Raw genomic sequence first — 23,687 nt, 5'->3', positions numbered from 1 at the left:
TTTTATTCAGGAAGCAAGCATTAAAGCGATCAAAGGTGACAGTATGTTACAAAAGATTTCTATTTGAAATAAATGCTGTTCTTCCGAACTCCCTATTCATCAAATAGTCATAAAAAACCCATAAAAATAAGCAATGTATAATAACCAACATGGTTCTAATATATCATGCATCCCCAGCATATACACAACTTATATAAGTCTACAAAACTAATTATAAGCATTTAAGCATAAACTTTTTTTATTTAAAGGTTAAGGTCATAAGAAGCAAATCCGGTTAATCTGATAATGCAAGCACATGAAGTCACATGGTTTTAGACATATCTACAGCTTACCTTACTGGAAGGAGTTCATGAGCTTAGCCAAAGACCTGAACAGAGAAAAAGAGAGAGAGAGAAGGATCATTACTGATGCAGCTCGAAGCTCCACAAATTGAGCCCCTGCTGTTCAGGTCTACATCTATGCACCCTGCCTTCATGCTGTATTTCTCAAACTAAATGAGGGGAAAAAAGACACTAAATGAGTTCTTAAGCTGAAATAAACCTCTGACTTTGAGTATGCGTCTTTCAGTGATCAGGGCTTAAGACAGTGGTAACATTTAAAATAAAGTTCATACACGAAAAAATGAAACGATGAAAATTCAGCTTATAAAGGTTCATCTGCTTTACAAATACAAAATTATCATCAACCCGCATTTTCCTCATGAGAAAGCAGAAATGTGAAACGCAGTCTTGAGTAACACCAACACATCATTCTGAATCCTCACGCATGCAGTTTTATATTCAGGAAAGGAGCAGAACTCTATTGTTCAAGCCTGCATGAGATGTCCTAGTGGGCAAAAACTTGAGGGATCAGGGGGCCACTGGTCCTTGGCATTTAACCCCTTGAGTCTCAGTACTTCGGATCTCTGCATCCTGCACGTCAAACATCAATCCTCACGGATGAGCCGACCAGCTGCTCGACACTGTACATAAATAATGCAATGCTATTGGCTTCAGCTATGAATCATTCATACATGTTATGCACCTATTTATGCATGCACACTGGATTGCGGATCCTTTTCCATGTACTTTTATTCTCACACGTTAAGAAAATATCACTGAGAGGGAAGTTCACGGTCATATTTACAGATGAGATCTAGTGCTGTCGATAAACATCTCACTGGACTCTATAAAAAAATTCTTCAGATTTTAGACATTGTCAGTCTTGTTTGTACCTCCCGCTGCCCATGTGATCTATCTTCCTATTAACACACCGGCAGCAACACTAACAACTCCGCGTGACGGATTCCACTGCGGATGGTGTTTCTAATCCTATTGTAAAGCAGAGTCTCCCACTTGGGGATACTGCAAGAATGGAAGAGAGAAAGAAAACGACTGTGTGAGACAGAGAGAGAGCAAGCGAGAGTGATAGTAAGCAGTCTGCCAGCAGGTGAGGATTAGTAGTCTATCATAATGGGATTTTACTTGTGCGGTATGTAGCAAATCAGCACAGCAGAGAGGAGTTACACAAGACTGAGTCCAGCGTTTCTACACACACTCTCCAGAGCTCCTCTTTCTCACAGCTCCCTGCATCTGATCATTCTCAGGAGATATAGACACATGCTCCATAGAAATGCAACGAAAATAAGAAATCGAAGTTGAAACTCTACAGGATTTGATAACAGTAACTGACTGGCAAAAACAAGTAGGTGTGAGAAATAAGATTTAATCAAAGTAAGTTTCAGCTGATTGCATTTCTTGGCAGAGAGAGCTTGCATTTGCAGTTGATAAAATCTACTCTCAAATGTGATGCGATGAACATGGGCAATAAGCATTACTACACATCACTCTAAGCACAGACGCATACTGCAAGCAAATTCAAAAATGCATTGTGATATTATTGACTATAATTTGATTATTTTAAATGCTATAACTGTTTTTTGAGTAGTTTTTATATATTTAAGTGACATTTTTCTCATTTTTGTCAACAGTATATTTTAAACTAAAAAGTGTGCTATCATTGCTTGTCAGTGCGATATACCAGCAGACACCATTAACCTGAAGAATTGTCAACCGGTAGAGATTTTCAACTACTAACAATCGCAATTACAGCCTCACGTGATGTTGGTGTGCCATGTGGTCACAAAAATATATCATTTACACACGTTTTTAAGCACTACAGTTTAAAAAGTGATTTTAACCTGTTAAAACGCAATCAGCAGCTGTCTGAAAGACTGTTTGTGAGCTCTGTCAGAAAGGCTTGTGCATGTGAAGACGGTGTTTATTGAGCGCAGGACTTATTTTTGTCGCTTTACAGGCCTTGAATGGTTAAATACACACACTTGTGTGTCAAAAAGCCTGTCTTTGCAAGTATCCTCATAAACACAGTAATTTAGGTTAAATGAAAGCAACAGTTGAGAGAGAAAACACATGTAACAGTATATTGGATCCGGGCAACTCTTAAAGTGACAGCAGTCTAATATTCCTGCTGTCTGTCGTTCATATTAAGCAAACAACTAAAGAGAAAATCTCTCACTGCTCATGACCAAATCACTTTGGATACTTTAATAAGAAGAAATATTTAATTAGCAGTGAAGAATATGCAGTGCTTTTATACATTTGATTTACACAATGTATGCAGCAGTTCTTATTTTTATTACTGTTTTTTTTTTTAGTTTTATTGTGATATTGGCACAGGTGACAAGAATTATGACATTTCCATGATATCAAAAATATTTATATCATAAAGACCTTATTTAAAGCAAAAATAATAAGATTTGGGTCCTATCGCCCAGCCCTATTTGAAAGTGGTCAAAGTTTTGGTGAAATGGACTTTCAATGGCATTATGAGAATCTCTCTTCATTTGGGTTCAAAGGGGGTGAGCTAACCCTTCAAAAGGGGACATATCAAGAAAATATGACTTTTCCATGTTTAAGTGCTATAAACGAGTCCCTGGTGCACAGGCTACTAACCCAGAAAATGTGAAAAAGGACAACCCAATAACTTTGTTTTGGAAAGCCTTTCTCTGCAAGCACGTGGAAAAAAATTAGCCGCTCAGATTTCGCTTCTCCGCGACATAGTAAAGGGATCGTATTATAATATTACTGTCTCTTAATCTGCACATTTCCACCCACGGCACCGCTATTGCGTTTTCTTTCCCAGCTGTTTACCTTCACAGACATAACCAACTGTATTTTTGTAACTTATGTGTGTTTTTAACAAAGTTGTGTGTATCTGACAGTTTAAACACAAAAAGACAAAAACTGTATATCAGAAGTTTAAACTAATATGGCTTAAAAAAATGATTTTAATGCTACAGACATGATAATCAAAACCAAACAGATGTTTTTTGGCAGAGTATTTGACGAATGAGTTGTAAAGGCACAGCCCTATTCTGGAAAAGGGAGCGGGGAGCAGCGGCTCATTTGCATTTAAAGAGACATGCATGAAAACAGCGCATTTCTGCTTCCACTCAAAATAGCCATTTACAGAATAATCTGTGGTGTATTTTGAGCTAAAACTTCACAGACACATTCTGTGGATACCTGAGACTTAGATTACATCTTGTAAAAAGGGGCATAATAAGTCACCTTTAAAAAGGAGTTTTAAGACTACGTTACGTTTCACTTCATCCTATCAGTTGTGCTCTAAGAACGCGTCCTGTGAGTATACACACAAATCCTCTCCAAACAGAGTACAGAGTGCTGCAATTGGCCCAGATTGAATACGCAGCACAGAATTGCTATCCTGACTCAAATGAAACGCAAGGTACTGCCCAATATTCCACTGTGTCAATTACAAATCGACCGCTGTTTTTAGAGTGCTTGTAACCATCTTGTCGCACACAACGATGGCAACTCTGGCACAGCTGTACCCTTCAATCCTCGACAAAGCGTTTTTTTATCCATTCAAGTCACTGTTCAAGAGTGCTGAAGGGACAAGTTAACTGAGGCCACGGGAGGGAAAACTTTCCACAATGGAAAAAAAAGAAGGGAATCTCTTATTAAGTAAGTGCATTCACTTCTAATCAGAGTGGCTGAAGTTCATGAGGTGACATTTGCGAGCTGACAAGCACAGGGCCCGTCATGCTAATGCTAGAGAGTAATTAATCTGCCCCCGATGGAACCTAAACCACTAAAGGTCACTCACAGACACGCTTTCTCTCTTTGTATCTCTCTCACACACAAGTATCCCCAACCGCACAGCCACAATCCATGCGCAGAGAGGAGGAAGTGCATCAAAACAGTCAATTTATCTTTTGGTACAGAGTGTTCTGCACCTCTGCTTGTATCTGTATTTGTGTGTGCATTTTCTATCACCCCTGTTGTTGCCGTTCTTCTGCTGACAGGCGAGATATAAGCATTACCTTGACCTGTGAATCACACATGGAGGGAAAGTGCTGTTTTTTCCTGAGTTAATGCAAATGGAATCAGCGCTGGAATATTCTTCTCTGCTGTGGGATCTATTCAAGCGGCACAGGCCGCTGATCCATCGCTGCTTATAAAACTCACACGAGCAGCGTGCGTGTGCATATCATCTAAAGGAACAAGCCTTTCATTATAACCCATCCCTGGGTTTGTGTACGGAGAACAGCGTTAAAAAAACACGTCAACCAAAAATGGAAATTCTATCATCATTTACACACGTCATTTCAAACCTGTTTCAACTGTCCTCAACCTTTTGCAACAGAAGATATTAGGCCATACAGGTTTGAAACAAAATGAGGGTGAGTAAATTACTTTTTAATTTGGATGAACTTTCTCTTGAAGAAACAGAAGAACATGCCGTTTGGAGACAGGCTGATGGTTTGTTAATGAAGATGTTGCTTTCAAATGCAAGGTCAAATGCACCTGCATGTCTCTCCGCATTACCTCTGCGTTCAGCTATTCCCGTTCTCCTTTGCATATCGAGTCCCAGCAGGAGAAGACAGTTAATAAGATGGATCCTCCCACTCAAGATTGGTGGGCCAGCTGAGATCTGATATCTATAAGTGAAAGTGGTTAGCACAAGCAGGACCCGTTGCTTTTTGTGTGTGCGTACATTCAATATGAGATTTCCCCACTACTGTTCTCAAGAGCTTTGTGGCGGAAGAACTTAAGATGCATGTGTGAAGAACGAATGAGAATAAAAAAGCATGTTTATACATGTCTGAAATTACAAAAAGAAATAAATTCGCTTGACTGCAAATGAGCCCCAAGTATGCAACTGCGCTGACTGATGAATAGGCACATTTGGGCATAAGACGGATCTCAGGCCTGTGTATCTGATAAAAAGCAAACGTCTCTGCAGTCCCACACTAATAACAAGAGGGAGATCCTCATGACTGATTGCCGTGGCCCGCAGGCTTCACAGAATTGTGTCAGGACTGTACAAACATCCTATGCAGATCCAACGTAGATTAAAACACAAATGTGGGACGGGGGCTTTTATACGGGACATGGAGGTCTGGCATATCTACCTTAGAGCAGGAAAGATCTAGCTAAATGCTCACCCACTATCAACCTATGACATTCACTTAAGAGCCATGCCTTTTTAATGCCCAAAAAGCAGGGCTATTATTAAGCAGGTGTGCAGTGGACATGCACTGTTCTTATGTATAATTCACTGCTATTAAAGAACATTTAACATCAGTGAATGCAAAGCTAGCAGAGTTAAAAGCCTGCTTCGCTGTGTATACGTCGAGAGAAACCTCAAAGTGGGACATCTTCAGTTGAAAAAACATTACACAAAAATCGCTTGAGAAGCACACGCTATGTCGTACAACCACCCCCTGCCTGCAAAGAAAAACACGGGGAAGAACGGGGAAGGGGAAATAAATATGAAACGCCACTTGGAAAGTGCACCGCAGGAGAAGTGCACACTCTTGCACTTTCTGACAAGAGGAAGACAGCGAGCAGGGTGAAGATTTATGGCGTGCACAACACCAGGAGTTGATAATTCTATTAGAGGTAGCACCTAGGATTAATACACATCCTCTCTGGGTCCTCCGTGTGAGCAAAACAAAAGGGTAAAACAGTTAGTTCTTCCCAATAGATCGATAGAAGAGAGGCGGGGAGCTGACAAAACTACAACTTCAATCTTTAACAGCCTACATCAAACTACTACAAGGGTGACCCAAAGGAAAAAATAGCCATGATAAAGGCTAAAAGAAGACTAAATACGGAAATAAAAAGGGTACTGCCACAAATATATTCTGTTACTTGAGATCACTGATATTAAAACCGGTGTAATACACCTTAAGGTTTGAATATGCACAAGCACGTAGGACATTTGTGACCCTGGACCACAAAACCGTTGTAAGTCGCAGGTATATTTGTAGCAATAGCCAACAATACACTGTATGGGTCAAAATTATTGATTTTTCTTTTATGCCAAAAGTCATTAGGATATTAAGTAAAGATCACGTTCCATGATGATATTTTGTAAATTTACTAGAGTAGGTTTTAGATTACACTGACCAAATTTGGTGTTGATCTGTTTAAATCTCTAAGAGGAGTTGGCAAAAACAGCACAAAACTTGCTAAGAAAATTCAAAATAACAGACTTCCTGTTGGGTTTCGGACTTCGTACCGGGGGACTTTTTTATATGTACTGGTGTGTTACATGTGTCTAGCGAATTTCGTACATGTAACTAAAATGTAGCTCAAGGGGCACTTTGTTGAAATTTTATAGGTGGCACTACTGAACCATTTTGACACACCCACTTCTGAAAGCCATATCAGATGTCAATTTTCACCACTTTTGGCACATGTGCAGAGCTTCATGAATCTGAGCATGTTAAGGCCTTCACAAATGCAATTCATTCTGAAGAAGAAGAAACTGAGCAATTCCAATTGCGTCCTCGGGCCCTAAAAATTGGACCCTTATGACTGGTTTTGTGGTCCAGGGTCACATTTCAGAATTACACTACACTTAAATGGACAGCAACTTAAATATCAATATATTCCTCTCACACAGCAATTGTATGGGGCTTTTTTTGTCCTTTTTGGAGCTTGACAGTCTCTGGTTTGAGCCCTTTGTGCAACAGCTCTTTCTGTGTTTCACTGAAAAAAAAAAAAAAAAAAAAATTGTATGGGTTTCGGAGGACGAGGTGAGCGAATGATGACAGAGATTTCATTTTTGGGTGAACTATTCCTTCACAAACAGAACGCTGTCAAAAAAGCAGCAGAGATTTATAATACAGATGTCTCAATCAAAGCACAGATTTGTCTCCTGCTCTTCTGTAGCAAAAACATTTCAAGGCATCATAGACAGGTTTGTGGCACAAAGGCTGTTTTAAAAGGTAGGCAACTTAAGTATACTGTCTCCCAAGATACCTCGTTTTGACTAAAATCTAATGCAACATCACAAGCATCCTTGGGGAGAGGGCAATCCCATAATGCTCTGCAACAAGCTCTGAAAAAACAATGAATGACGACAGATACACTTAATTCATACAGTACTAAAAATTACTGAAAAAAAATTTCAATCCAATTAACAATTATACCCAATATTTGTGTGGGTGCTATGTGTTTTATGATTATTAGAGAATATAGAGCGCAATAGTGTCCACCCCACTTTTTTTTTTTGCAACCTTTGTTCAATAAGTATTTTTCATAGGGATAATTGAAGTCTACATTACAAAACAGGAACGCACAATATTATCGGACCGATATCGGCATTGGCCCGATATTAAAAATTATGGCGATATGTCTTGCTGAAAAGACAAATAACTCACATGTGCACAGGGTGCACTAGCGATTAGATCACGTCAGCATTCTTGAAGCAAAGTTTTGCCTGAATGATGACTAGAGGCACTGTTTTGATCATTGCATTTAATCTGAGAATGTACATACACAATGATGAATTCAGTGTGTAATGAGTAAACAGTAATAGTATGTGCAGTGGCAGCAAAAATCCAATATTGTGCATCCCAATTACAAAACTTTAATTTTAACAAAAAAAATTGGAAATTTGAAAATTGGACAAAAAGACAAAAGGTGACGAATGACAACCAAATTAAAATTTAAAAAAATTGAAATAATGCAGGTTGATAGCTTCAGCAAAAGCATATCCACCTTTATCTTCAACGCAGAGGTAAGCTTATGGGTGAGACTTCCAGTTCATTATCCGCTATAGGGAAATAAAGAGAAGAATAACAAAGCGCAGTAAAAGGTAAAACTGTTTGCACTACAATCAGTGTGTTCATAATTAAGATAATACATTACGATAAGATGGTACGACACACCAGTTTGCAATATCAAGCAGCAAATTGAGCTGTTTTCTACAGCTAAAAATAGCTGGACGCGGATGAGACTTGAAGCCAGACCCATAAAATTTACAAATGGGCATGCCCGCGCTCTTACGGCAAAAAGGTGGATATTAGCAATTAACAACCTTGTAGCTTAAAGTAGGTCTGTCTTTAAAGTTTTCGTTCAAAATCATTTCCTCCATGGAGAAAGAGAATGGTATTTTGTACTTCCGGAAGTTCTCAATTGGAATGTGCTCAATTGGAATGAATTTAGGAAGTATCCTATGTGAAGCGCTAGCCTATTTGTGCGAGTCACTTCCTATGGAGAGTGTTCCCAATCAGTCACTGATAATGCTTCATCTCTGTTAGGATGAATACTGTTTGCTAGGGTCTGGAACAGACCCATAGAGTGGGCGATGATGGACAGTCAGATGGACACAACACCTACGAACAGGATTTAATCCTTCGAGACAAGGAGAGTGATCTGGTTTAGTGCGGAACAGACAGCCCTAAACACCATTTCTTTCTCTATGGGGAACGACCGTCCAGATGCTACTCATGATGTGGCTTGCTGCCCAAAAATTTACCGGAAGAATGACTAACAAAACCATCTATGAGAGCCAACACATAATAAATAACAAAATGAATGCATAACTAAACAAATAAAAATGACAAACACATGTATAAGTAACCATATGTGCCATGTGAAAACTGGATTACATCAGATTACAAATCTGCAACATTACAACACTTTAGGCTTCTGTTATGTTTGATGGAGATCATCACACTATGAAACACACAAGCACAAGGAACTAAAGAATGACAGACACACAAAAACACACTATCCTGGCATTTGCTCTATCAGAGCTCAATTATTTCCATATTACGAAGGCGCTCCAGAAGAACAGAGGAGCGTAATAAATGGCAATGAGGCGATACTAATGTACCTCTCTTGTGCTCCCCACTTTCAGCCTGAGAAAACACAACAGCCCGGCTCTCAGGCCTGGCTGAACACAAACCCTCCTGAAAGAGCCGGGAGTTTAAGTTGGGAAGGGGGGTTTTGTGGCTTAGCTATTCATTTTTCCCTCTTCGGTTTTGTCTCGGCAGCCACGCAGCAGCCTGCCTCTTTGAGTTATCGTAGGGCAGTGTGTTCACAGCCTGTTTCTCTTCAACCACCCCCCACCAATTGTTCCCAGCCTGTCTGCCACAGGAAATTACACTTCCACCTTCAGGCCACGCACGAGCAGGCAAGGCCTGCTTCCACATGAAGACCAAAAACAGGCAGGGGGAGAGTGGGAGACGGATGCGGCCAGACACGTAAGACAGGAGACTGGCTCGGCCCTGTTTACATCTGGTATTAACATCAATCTCAGATGACCACATGAAACGGAGCATTCAACCGAAACAGACTGACGCTCACCTGCTATTAGCATACATCTTTCGTGACTGAGTAATTTTGGATTTTGTCCAGAGAACACTATCAGGAGGCTTCTCTTCACTTATGATGAAACACAAAAAGCTGACACAGACACTATATATTTAGATTTGGAGTCTTCAAGATGTACAGAAAAATCTTGGTTTAGCACAATAACTGATTGATAGGTGAATGAGTGATCTTTCAACACTGTCCTGGACAGTTAAAATATTGATTTTCCAATTAAAATCCACAATATTCATTGGAATAATTTCAATACTGATTGACAGGTGCACATTTCTCATCCTGCTGAATTTATGCTGCTGCTCCTGAATCATTGTGAATGCATTTTGTAAAGGTGAATGTGCAACCCAGGCTCATTAGAAATGTGGGCATGTGGTGACATTTCTGCAAAATGATATTCTGTTGCTTCTTGCATATTTAACAACACTTGCAAAGTAAAATGCGTAGTGAGTAGAGCTAAGTGTGAGTTTTATTTAAAATGAATGCGAAGCTTGCAACAGTATTGCAGTTTCTACAGTAAACATAACCAATAGTGAGATAAAATGTGAGATGAAAATACATTTGCTTCTACATGTCTTTGACCTCTTTTATCATGACTCATGTTTCACGGGACTTGTGAAACACTGCACCAGGTGAGCAATCAAGCAAATTTACTAAAATCAGAATAGCTTTACATATTCACCTTTTTCCAGAGTAACTGATGAGCTGTGCCATAAGGGATTTTAACTGTTTGGGTGTTTTGAGATCTCCATGAAAATCCATGTTAAAACGAGGTTAAAAAAAAAACAACAACAACGGCTGAATTGAAACTTCTTCAATATAACTACATATAAGAATGTGCGCAAGAAATGCAAAGCACCAGTCGCGCGAGACTTCCACATTCAGAAAAAGGTGGACAGAGCTGGCTATGTGATGCAAGCATCAACGTATTTGTTTACAAATCATCCACTGTGGCAGCAGTATTTTGAGGTCATAGTATTGTGCAAAGTGCTGCACAAAAATATCTGCCCTGTAATCATACTATATGTGAAAAGGAAAAAAAGCCATTTTACTGCCTCTAGTGTTCATTTCAGCTGTTTGACTTTCTTTGCACGTTCTCTTGGGTTGGTATTTTCCCCTACGTCACATGTGCGTGAGGTCGTTTTCTTAGAACGGACAGATCGTTTCACTAGATAAGACCCTTTTTCCTCGGCTGGGATCATGTAGAGCCCTTTGAAACGGCATTGAAACCACAGTTTGGACCTTCAACCCGTTGGCCACCATAGAAGTCCACTATGTGGAGAAAGATCCTGGAATGTTTTCCTCAAAAACCTTAAATTTAATTGCAACTGATGAAAGAAAGACGCAAACTTCTTGGATGATATGGGGCCGAGTAAATTATCAGGAAATTGTCATTCTGGAAGTGAACTTCTCCTTTAAATGAATAAGAATCGAATCAAACCAAGAGCTTATGAACCATGAACCAGCAGTGATCAGATCAGCTGAGAGAGATCAGTTTAAAACGGGGCCTCGGTGGAAGTCCACAGCATCTGAGCACCTGATCTGCACTAACGTAGGACAAAAAATAAAAAATAAAATAAAAGAACAGTTATGTCAAGTCAAAGGTTAAGCAATTTAAGCCATATAAAGGAGTTACTTCAATAAAGTCTGTTATTCAAGAAAGGGAGTCAGGAAAAAAAGCTGTAGAAAGACAACCACAACAATATCTTCTTCATACACTTGTTCCAGGATACAATCAATATAGATTTATAGCAATTAAACAATCAACTTGAATCAAAGCTTAACAAAAGCAACAGAAAAAGGCATGTGAAAGACAGAAAAAACCTTGAGTGACACTGAAAGGAATAAAAGACATTAAAAGCATCCAACCAAAGGCACAAAAATGTGGTTGAAAGAAGAGAAGGCAAAAAAGAAAACAGGTCAAAGCAAAGCTGAGAGGCTGCCCAGTCAAGTAAAGGAACAAACATTTAAATAAATAAAAAACATGAACGTCTCTTCAAGCCGAAAGGTCTTGGTTTCCAAATGGAATCTCATTACTTGGCTCTCCAGGCGGCAGGAAAACTATTAACACAACAGCTGGATTTAGACAGAGGGGAGTAAGACCACAAGGGACAGACTGAGCGGAGGCCGGGAAAAGAAAAAGTGAGTTGAATAGACATGTCAGAGTAGCAGGGGGGAATAAAGAAAGTGATGTGAGCACGGATGACAGGAGGGGAAGCGAGGGATGTGGAACTAGAGTGTGAGAGACACAATAACTTTAAACCTTTCACCTAATCCACAACGAGACACGCAACAACAAGCCAGGAAATTATCAGATCGCTGAGAAAGAGTAAAAAAAATAAAATAAACAAATACAAATTTTTGGGTGCTTTTTCTGTGACGATCATAGTAGGATGAACAAATGGAATGAAATTCCCCCTTCACATTATTATTTTAACACTCTCAGGAAATAGTGACATTTCCTGTGGCAAAAATGTGTCATTGGATTTCAAGTTACAAGGCATATTTCACAAAAAATGATGATTAGTTTACTTCCGGAATAAAAATTTCCTGATAATTTACTCACCCCCATGTCATCCAAGATGTTCATGTCTTTCTTTCTTCAGTCGAAAAGAAATTAAGGCTTTTGAGGAAAACATTCCAGGATTTTTCTCCATATATTGGACTGTGCAGCTTCAAAGGGCTCTACATGATCCCAGCTGAGGAATAAGGGTCTTGTCTAGCGAAACAATCAGTCATTTTCTAAAAATGTATATACTTTTTAACAACAAATCAAGTCACTTTCAAGTATGGCAGCCTGGATTCACCTTTCTATTTTATTATATAGAGTAGAAAAGGTAACACTTCTCTGTGTTTTGGAGGAAGTTTGGAACGATATGTGGGCACATAAATGATGACAACTGTTATTTTTGGGGTGAAATATCCCTTTCAAGCTTTACAAAAAAGACTGCTAGTGAATTGCCAGATTGAGTCAGTATTTAAGTCTAAATCAAGTCAAAATTCTCAATAGCTTTATAGCCTTTACTAACAAAGAGGAACTGACTCAAGATTTTTTAACAGATGCTCTTTATCCAAAGCCACCTCACAAGTTAGCCTACACAAACCACAAACACCCTGCTCCACAAGGTAATTGTGAGAAAGATTTTCTTCAGTGACTCTCTAGACTGCATCAAGCTGCAACCTTTGTGTAAACATATTCTTAATCAATGGGTTCCCGCACCCTGAGCACTCAGGAAAAAGCAGAAGCCTTGACGAGATTTACTACGCAGCGGAAGTGCTGTCCATAAGACTCAAGCAGAGACACTCTCTATAAACCTCTCTGTTTAATTTGGTCGTTCTGAAGCCCTTATCTTTAACACGCAGTCAGCAATATAAGTGACAATGTCTTTTCCAGCTGTGAAAAGCGAGTAGGAAATGTCCTTAGGGAGACAAAAACAGTCTCAAATATGAGCTCCTGCCAAGTTTCCTCCCTTTCAGCTTTTATTATAGCACAGAGAGGCATAGAAAGAGAGAGAGAAAAAGGAAGCCTATCAACGTTACATAAATACTTCCTGAAACCTGCGTCTCATCTCAAGAGCTCTGTAAGAAATAAAAGCCAACACTGACAGCATTTACAGGTACAAACTGACACATGTGCACACTTATGTTTACATACACAAGCTTAGAAAAAGAAACGTCACATCATTCAGCCATTGATCCGCAAGCCAATAGGTGTTTGGTTTCAAGGAGAATCTGATGCCATTAAGTCATTAAATGTATTTTATGCCTTAACACACACTTGAAGATAGAAGCAAATATTTAGTCTTATTCGCCCTCACATTAGTCTGCACAGCCCAGCTGCTGTGAGCACGCACGCACGCCATAAATCAATACAATAAAACCCTGCAGGACAAAAGTGCATAAACTTTGGTGGCAAATTCATCTTTATATGCCTTAAATCTCTAAGTAAGAATAGGGATGAAGCTCTGTCATTCCAGAGCATAGCTGTTATATTAAAATGTGGGCAACAGTAACAAAAATATATCTGTATATCAGCTGTGGAAATATTAATATTGAATATGCATGCATTGTAAGGCTGTTTTCAAGAGTAATAACTAATTCTATCACACCACAGTTAGAGAGAAGAATAAAAGAAACAAATATAGAACAGAAAAAAACAAATATAGAAGAATATGATAGAATATACAAATCCAAATCTGAACATGGGTGATGTAACATGACGGCAGTCATGCTGAATTTGAGCACACATTTGCTTCTTGCTAATGCTTCAAAACTAGCGATAAATCTAAAATCTGTAAAAAGTAAGGGATAATGTACATCCAGACGGGGATGCTTAAGACGCTTAATACATGGCTGCTTGCCACAAAATTAAATAATTAGACATGAAAAACTGATCCTAGTTTGTGTGAGAGAGAGAGAGTCTGCGATACCAGGATGACATAATTAAATAATTGTACACATAATACTGAATTGAGTTTTAATATTTTTATTAGCTAACCAAACGCAAAGCTTCCACAAAGAAAAAATGTCCCCAGCAAGCGAACAGCACCGACTGCAGTTGCCCAGATGAGCCTGTGTTACTAGTTTTTACCGGTTGTTATCGGGGAATAACATAACTTGAAATGTGATGACTGACCAATCAGAATCAAGTATTTCACGGAGCCTTGTAACAAGTCTTACTAGTTTGTTAGTTATCTTATAATCCGTTACAGTGTACAAAATCGTCGCAAAATGACAGCAGCTGCATTTTTGTATGAAACGAGAGAGCGAGTCCGCGACACCAGGATGGTATAATTAATAAAATAATTTTACTCATAATAATGAATTGAGTTTTAATATTTTATTAGCCAGCCAAACGCAAAGTTCCCATGAGGAAAAACTTCTGGGCAGTTACCCCGATGACCCTGTGTTATTCATTTTTACCGGTTGTTATCTGGGAATATCATGCCTTGGAATGTGGTGAGTGACCAGTCGGGCTCGAGTATTCCATGGAGCCATGTAATAATATTGGTTAACAGCCTGCAATTTTCTAAACACTGTGGTGGAGGATATGGGGGTGGAATGTAAGGTAAATATTACACAGACGTAAGGTAAATATTAAACAGATTTAAAAGAATTTTTAAAATTGTATATTAGTCTTTCAAATAATGTATTATTTTAAAATCATTTTTTAAAATTATTTTAAAAACACACAATCAATGTTAATCATATGCCTAATAAGCCAAAATGGCTCTCTTAATGTTTCTTGTCTCGTTACATACAATTGCCAATTACATAAATCACATGAAATAATAATGGCTATTTTCAATTCACCATGACATAATTTGACTCAAATCACTGGACTACCTCTCACCCATTTTTATCATAAAACAGCTGTCAATTATTAAATTACCATTAATATGGATAGTTCACCCAAAAATGAAAATTCTGTCATTAATTACTCACCTTCATGTCGTTCTAAACTCGTAAAATCTTTGATTATCTTTGCAACACAAATGCATATACTTTTGATGAAATCCGAGAGCTTTCTGGCCCTGCATAGACAGCAACTGACACGTTCAAGACCCAAAAAGGCAGTAAGGACATCGTTAAAATGTTCAAAATTTGAAACTAGTGGTTCAGACTTCATTTTATGAAGCTATGAGAATACTTTTTGTGTGCACAGAAAACAAAAGTAATGACTTTGTTGAATAAAGTCGTTATTTTTGTTTTCTTTACGCACAAAAAGTATTCTCGTAGCTTCATAAAATTATGGCTGAATCACTGATGTCACATGGACTATTTTAACATTGTCCTTACTACCTTTCTGTGCGATTAACATAGTTCTGTTGCTGTCTGAGCAGGGTCAGAAAGCTTTCGGATTTCATCCAAATATCTTAATTTGTGTTCCGAAGATGAATGAAGGTCTTACAGCTTTGGAACGACATGAGGGTGAGTAATTAATAAAATATTTTTTTTTTTTTTTGGCAAACTAAGACTTTAATGGTACTTAAGTCATCCTTGCACTCTTTCATCATTAAACTGAAGCACTGAACTGGAATTCATCTTCAGCTCCACCTCAGTGTCGATGGTTATGGCCCTGCCTCTAATATTAAAGTACAAAGCATACGAAACAGAAACAAAACCATGAAATCAGAACAGTGAATCTAAGAAGTTTAACTATCACTCCCCAATAAAATCAAGTGGACTTGTGGACAGGACGCTACGCCACTTTGGTGTAGAATTTTGTCACTGCTGTGGACTTAGACAGCTAGATAAACACTACCCGACAAACTATACTGCATTAGGTCATGGCACAAGACTCTGAGAAGGGCTGAGGGTGACATTTGGGCCCCGGCCAGAGAGGTTACGTGTGGAAGGACACAGAGGACAGGACACAGGATCGGTTTTTAAGATGGCTGACAGCAGGAGTGTTGACACCGTGCACCATCTTCACCTTCTCCAGCATAATCTTGTACAGTAAACCCTATTGCTGGTTCACAGCCAGCTTCACAGACAGTGAATCCTTGGCATCTTGGCAGGACACTGGAAACTCTGCCTCACGGAAACAGCATGGCACCGAACTCGAGCATCACGACGCCTCCAGCGGAGCCATTTTGAATCTCGACCATATGGACCATCCTTTTCATTTCAGCTTCTTGACTCTGCAGTGCCGTGCTGCTCCACGCTCCACAGCGCATGGGCTGAGATCAGAGCATGTTACAGATGGTTTGAATTTAATAATTAACTGATTAGACGCTATGAACCGTGAATTATTAGGCTTTTTAAAGCCAGAACGCAATCTTGGTTTAAAGCAGGCGGCAGGGCTAATGCAAGAGGAGGTCATAGTGCGATTAAGGCCTTGAGAAAAGAAACAGAGACGAATGGAAAAAGAAAACGACAAGAGCTTGAGGAGAGCAAACACATCCTTCAACCTGGAAATCACCTAATCATTATCTGCAGGGATCTGAATGGCTACAACTTCTTTTACTCCCATCCATTTTATTATTCTTCACCTTGTTTCTACCCCTCCAAGTTTCATGATTAATTAATGAGCAGAATTTTTCTTGCCATGGTGTAGGATCTGCTCGTCTACTCTCCGTCCTTTTGCTGTTTGAGCTAAAGGGCCTGATCATGAGTCAGGTCAGAGCACTAAACCCCACTTAAGCCCAGTGGACAGCAGGCGAAGCCTCCTTAGGACTGAAGAGCACTTGACTGGAGCACAGCGGCACTGAGACCAGGAAAGCGTGGCAGAAAGCTGCAAAAAGCCAGGCAAGAGAAAGTATGTGTGCACTAAAGAGAAAGATTAAGGCACAGAGACAAGGAGACTCATAAGAGGAATGGATGAAAGTGACAGCATGACGACAGTGGTGTGGAGCAGTCTGGAGTGGGAGGATAGGACCGAGACTTAAGGCAAGAAAGAATAAAAAAGGGAATGATAACAGACTGATATTTAGCCCCTTCTTGGCAGGCTGTCCAGAGTCAAGGGCCTATTCAGTGAGCAAGGTCTATAGCCATTAGCAAGACATTAGGAGACTTAGGATCAGGTTCTTTTCACAATGTTTCTGAATCTTCCTGGATATTCAGGGAAGGAAAAACGATCGGTTAGGGTCAGAATACCAAAGAATAGAGTGCAAGGCGGATAGCTGTAAATGAAAGACAATGCAATAACGTGAATGAAGGAGAATGCATGAGGGAGCTATAGAGAGATGAAGGGATGGAGAGAAGGAAAATGAAATGGCAATAAAGGAAAACATTCACTCTACGAGGGCAAGTCTAGTCTTGTGAAACAATCCATCCAGTCACTGAAGAAAGATAGCAGCCTGCCTATTAAACACTGTGAGCTGCTATAACCTGCTGTGTGTTTGTATCAGCTACACCTCTGTCCCTGATGGAGAATGTGCAGAACCGTGGTCATGGTGACTAAGTTGTTGTCATGGTAATGAACAGGTCAGGGTCTGGATGCTAGAGGTTGAAATCCCCAGATTTGAATTGGGTTAAGATGTTTTCCACAAGTCTGCTGAGACAAACTATGAACTCTGGGAGATATACTATGACTTCCTAAATATTAATCAAGACAATTCAAAAGACAAACAGCTGTCTCTTCACTAACAAACACAACCCTACCCAACATATGCACATTCAAATATACTCCTTACTCAAAATTAATTACCAAAAGTTAAATGAGTAACTCCTGCATCACTAGCATCAACTAGTTATAAAATATTTTCCTAATTGTTCCTTCTGCCCCACCTCGAACATGCAATAAATAAATGAATACATACATACATACATACATATGTATGTATACGTATCCATGAAATCCATTTTATTTTTTCCCAAATTCAATTTAGATTTGTAATGTGTATTTACATTCATAATGTTTTAATTTTACTAGCAGTAGTAGTAGTACTATTAGGTCTAGATGTCACGACCTAAAATCAATGTCGATTAACTGAACGCTTTACCTCGATTGCGATTAATGAAAAATTATTTTTATTTATTTAAACTTTTTTTTTTTTTTCCATATTTATTTTTTATTTATATTTAACTACGATTGCCCTCATAGTTTTAGATGTGAATCTGGCTCATGGTCGCAGTTGAATGTGATTTTCCCCTCAGTGAAAGTCCTGTCACTCTATATACACTAAGGCTACGTTTACACTAGTGCATTTTTGTTTTAAAACGCATAACTTTTGCTCGAAAACTCCGGGGTTGTGTTTTAGTGTAAATGGACCAAAACAGAGTCTTTTGAAAACGATGGTGTGGCTGCCCACATTCGCTCTGCATATGTTGACGACCATGTAAACAATAACATCATTCTCAATGTTGCGCTCACACGAGACGCAAATTAACAGGGCATCTACCAATGTTATCTATGCGCATGAATAGTCATGTGACATGCGTTTTCAGTGATTTACATGTTAAGTCAATGCAAAGACGCGATAGACATCCTGCGGCATGATTTGCGTGAACTGAGCATTTCGGGCGTTTGATGAGCGTAACGCTTGATTCACGCGAGTTAAAAAAATCAGGAGCTTGCCCTACGTGATTATGATGTAGTGAGCGGAGGCAGAAATTCAAAACAACAATGGAGGACAAAATCATTGTTGCTGTATGGGGATACCCAGAGCTGTATGATATATCTTTGTACTTTTGTAGAAACAGGAATGAAATGGATCTTGCTTGGAAGAAAGTGAGTGAAGAGGTTGGACAATCTGGTAAGTTGTAAAAAAAAGCTCTTTTACTCAATTTAGGTAAATTTATATGTAAGGGTGTGTTCACACTTGTTATGTTTGCATGTCATGTTTGGTTTGATTAAAACAAACTCGGGTGCGGTTGATCTGTTAGTGCGGATTGTTTGAGAAAGTGTGAACGCTGCCATCTAAACCCTGGTGTGCACCAAACAAGAGGGCTGAGACTGCAGGTCCATACCCACAGCTCCGTTTTAAGTCAAACGCACCTTTTCCTTTTGTTTGGAGTGTTCGGTGAGTTCTGTCATGAAATGCACGTCATTCAGCCCGACCAATCAGGTGGTGAACGTATCACTATGCCTTTAGGTTCGGTCTCTTTAGGTTTGCTGTCAAAAATACCAGTGTGAACGCTAAGTGGACCAGTATCATTTTCCTTTTTGGTTCGGACCCAGTGAGTCAAATAATCCAAACTACAAGTGTGAACACACCCTATAACGCAAGAAAAAAAAAAAAGCACAACACAGAATGCCTACTTCACCTTGTTACAGTCAAATACAAAACTTAACAAAAGCTTGCATCGCCTGCCCAGCCTCCATGATTAGTTCACTGTTTTGGAACTGACACTGATTAGTGGCACTGCGTGTAAAAGTTTAAATCTGTTAACTTGACACACCATCTTAAACGCGCCACTCACATGCTAGTTGCTGCAAAAGATGCAAGAGCAATGGTCATATACATCCATATAACACCGACTACTCACGCGGTAGCATGTTTTTAATAGGAAAGTCTTAACAGGATTAAAAAAAATGAAATAACCAACAAAGGGAAATTACTTTGGTAAGAGATACATTAATTGTTACATTACAATTATTAATCCGGCCCTATCATTACATTAAATAATATATTTCTATCACAGTTTCTTTAAGGTAAACCAAACTTTTATTTTGACAGGTTGCCGTGAATACATTTAAGTTTCAGTTTGTATATGATATGACTATAGTATTTTCTCCCAACAGATCATCTAAAGCTTTATCCTCTTTAAATACTCAAGCTGCCTGAAAACAGTCTCCAAGTTACCATCCCATAATGTTCAGCAGGGGCCAGGCTCTTGTAATGGTGTCTCTACGCGTGCAGACATGTCAACGCTGGAATGCAGCCACAAAGCCCTGTGCTGCCACAACCTCTTACAGCTGGAGCGGTCTCCATAGACACAGCAGGGTCACAGTGAGGTCAGCAGGTTAAAAAACACGAAACCTCACTAACTACATCAAGACACGCAAGCCAAAATCACAGCCGCGCTTCCCTCCTGGACTTAAACTTAAAGCACTCAAAGTGACAACACAAGCTAGAAGCGGAGAGAGAAATAATACGGAAAAAAACAGAGGAGGCGGAGCACAAACTCAATTCCTCAGAGGTGCTGTAAAAAGCCAGAGGGCCTGAACCAAAACACACATGAAAAATGACTTGGCATGTGAACAGCATAAAAACGGCTGCGGTCTCCTGCTCTCATGCTCTCATGCTTAGTGACCTCCATACTGAGCCACTGTAGGCAACTAATCAGCAGGCTGCCAGCAGGCTGTGCTACAATCAGTATTTTGATACATCGTGACACATTCTCAATAATGTATATATTGCATCATGACATGCCATCCAGACTAGAGGTAGCAAACTCAATTTAGGTTGAGGGCCATTTAGCGGGACAACATGTAGGCCAAAATACTGTTAAAAAGCAGTGTGCATGTACACATACAAAATGAAGCTTTTTTTTTTTTTTAAGGTAATGAAGTTGGCATCAATCAATATTCCCTCTAAGCTGCTCATGTACATAGTGGAGTACTTTTAAAGGTATTCCACACAGAAGCAGACTCAAAATATCTGGCGGAAAACGTCAGATATTTCTTAAACCAGTGTTAAATGAATTAAATGCATTTCAACTGCATGTCTAATGATTTTTTTTTCAGTATAGACCTGAAGTTGAGAGAAATCTTCTTTGGAAATGATTAATTCATGACTGAATTAATTCATGAACAGTGCTTATTCTTAGTTGTGCATGCAAAATCTACCATACTTTCCATTCACAAAGTTATCTTGTGCCTACAGTGGAAATTCAGGCATGCTTATATTTAAAACAACAACACTTTTGTGTGTGTAATACTGCTTAATTATATATCATTAGTGGGGTTGTCACTAATAATTATATTTGTAATTGAGTAATCTGAATTCATAAAAAACAGACTTGAATGGGTGTGTTAAATGTCAAAACTGAAACCATCATATTATCATAATTTGACTGAAACTGCAGCAAATAAATAACACAGACTATGCACTTACAAGAGTGAAAATGCAGCCTTAGTTTCAGTGTCACTCCAGTCGCACCGAAGCAGCTTTAACCATACTAACCTCAAGTTAAGTAAAGTTAAGTTATGTGAAGTATTGCCACACACACACACACACCACATTTTCTGATGTTCACTGCTTGGACCCTAATCCATGCACCATGCCAGCATTTTTTTTTTAAACTAATACTTTTAATTTAATTGAGCATTATATTCTTAAATGCATAATTTACTCACATTTCAGTATTTACGTAACACGGTTTGTTAAGAAAGTACACATATTAGAGGAAATTGTTTGCTTTGGACTTAAAACGCTTGCAATGTTGCATTTTCTTCTTGGTTTGTTCATGTTGACAAGGCAACACTTCAAAGCATAACAAAATGTTTATGCAAGTCATACGTGAGTAAAACTGACTTTTTATTGGTCAGATTGGTCACCTGTTACATCAAAAAGTTAGCAATTACACAACAGTTTAAGCTCAAGGGCTGCTCTTTGGTTTTCAACTGCACTAAGTAAAGCGCTCACCCACAGAATCGCACACTCCTGCTTTTTACGTAACAGCTTGGTTTATTGGGTCGGATTGGTTTCTCGCCACAAGTGAACCACTCCAGAGTGGGCCAAGACATCTTCATTTACGCAATCTCTGATGATTTTGATAAACTGATTATTTTCTGAGCCTGATTGCTGCATTCACGTAAGCCTGCCTAAACAAACCAGAGTAAAGTACAGCAAGAAAAAGTGCCAGGCTCCAAAACAGCCTTCCAAATTTTTTTTTTTAATAAAAAATGAATTTATTATTACTATTTATTTATTTTATTTATTTATTTTTTCAGAAATACTGCGATGTGTACTTACATTTTTTTGGTAAAATAAATTCCGGTAAATAATTTTTCTGATAAAATTATTAATTATTATTATTAATTATTTTTTAAAATAGTTTTCTTCATTACTAGTACATTACATTAAGTAATAGATTTCTGTCAGTTTCTTCAAGTTAAACCGAGCTTTTATATTGACAGACTGCTGTGAAGTTTATTTGTATATGATATTTTGGTTTTTCCCTCACAAGAAACGGTAAAATGCTCATGAAGTGACTCTCAGAGCAGTCCAATATTTTTTATTTGTTCATGTACTCATATATGTAGGCGGCAAAGGCTGAAAACACAGTGAGCATCACGCGCACCTCAGTATGTGTGTAGTAAACAAAACTCATTCACACAGAGGCATGCAGAACATGCAATCACTTGCAAAAAAATTAAAATACACCATAATCTTTGGTCATAAAGTTAAGCGTAATATATCATATGGAACTGTTAAAGGATCTAATTTTATTTGCATGCACTCACAATATCAGCAAAATGTTGTGCTTCTGTATAAATAAAGAAAACAAACAAAATGTGCTTTCTGATGTCTCGGTGTTGAACAGGAGCGCTGCACAAAAATGAAACGAAACTCAGTGAATATTTGCCTTACAGTCAGGACACATTTATCTATAGAAAGCTTAAAATTATGACTTTGCTACTTTAAAACTAAAAAATTCAAATCAAAAAACAAAAACTATTTCATTATAAAATCCGTAGAGATGCCTTTCTCTCTAAAGTTGCGTCCAATGAGCAAATGGTGAGTCAGGATCGCCATCTTTGCATCACTGGTTTAGAAAACACTAGTTTATTAATAATCCATTAAAGTATGTCATTCATGGTAATTACTTTTTCCAGAGCTTTGCAAGCTTTAGCCTATTGTGTGCGTATGAACGTGGATCTCTTCCGGCAGCTGCGTAGGCACTTGTGCTGGCTGCTGCTGCCGGCAGGGACACTAAACATGGCCACGGCAGAATAACTGTTGCAGAAACACGGCATTTTATGATTGTTATAGATTGTGTGACGTCACGTGCAGTACTGCCGGTGGCAACTGACCACCGCGGTGATAACCGACGACCGCAGTGGCATGGCTGTCATTGCGACCGTCACAGCCCTACAAACTAGTTCATATCACATTTTGATTTAAGTGTACTGACCCATGTTTGATGTACTAATCCAAAATTGGACAAACTTTGCTTTTCCGCATAGTGGAAATCAAAGGGCTCTACGTCAGTCCGCTGCACTAAAATAAGAACTTTCATGTGGGGCTAAAACAAAAAGAAGCTAACATTGAACATAACGTCAAGAAAAATATATGAAACCGCAAAATATCAGCCCTTATTAGGCCATCCTACCATATCATCTTCAAGACAACACAAACATGAACAAACAAAGGCCAGCACTTACAAGAAACGATCTAAACTAAAATCCAGAGATTTACATTCCTTTTCTTTTATAGGGCTGCGGTGAGTTTTGCAGTGGTATTATAACTCGTTCTCTGGTTATTAAACAGAAGCATGGTAACACGGCCTGCATTTCGGCTCTCTTTGCAGAGGGAAAACAAAATCCGAAACCTCTGGGAGAAACACACTGCTGGCTGAAAATGAAAAGGAGGACTGAATGGAAAAGCCCTGCAAGCTGAAAAACACCGTTAAAAGCAGGGAGGCAGA

General features: G+C 38.9%; 1 protein-coding gene across 3 annotated transcripts in view; it reads right to left on the bottom strand.

Moving 5' to 3' along the window:
* Positions 1 to 23,687, bottom strand: part of ndst2a (N-deacetylase/N-sulfotransferase (heparan glucosaminyl) 2a) — a 142,373-nt gene that overhangs the window by 87,038 nt on the left and 31,648 nt on the right. For all 3 annotated transcript variants that reach the window (XM_051125621.1, XM_051125619.1, XM_051125620.1), the window contains exon 3: positions 333 to 367. The gene's annotated coding sequence lies outside the window, so the exon portion shown is untranslated. The remainder of the gene's footprint in view (positions 1 to 332; positions 368 to 23,687) is intronic.

This window comes from Labeo rohita, chromosome 13 (genome assembly GCF_022985175.1).
Source record: "Labeo rohita strain BAU-BD-2019 chromosome 13, IGBB_LRoh.1.0, whole genome shotgun sequence".
NCBI lineage: Eukaryota > Metazoa > Chordata > Actinopteri > Cypriniformes > Cyprinidae > Labeo > Labeo rohita.
Note: the sequence above shows the minus strand (reverse complement) of the source record. Positions and strands in the feature narration are given on the sequence as shown.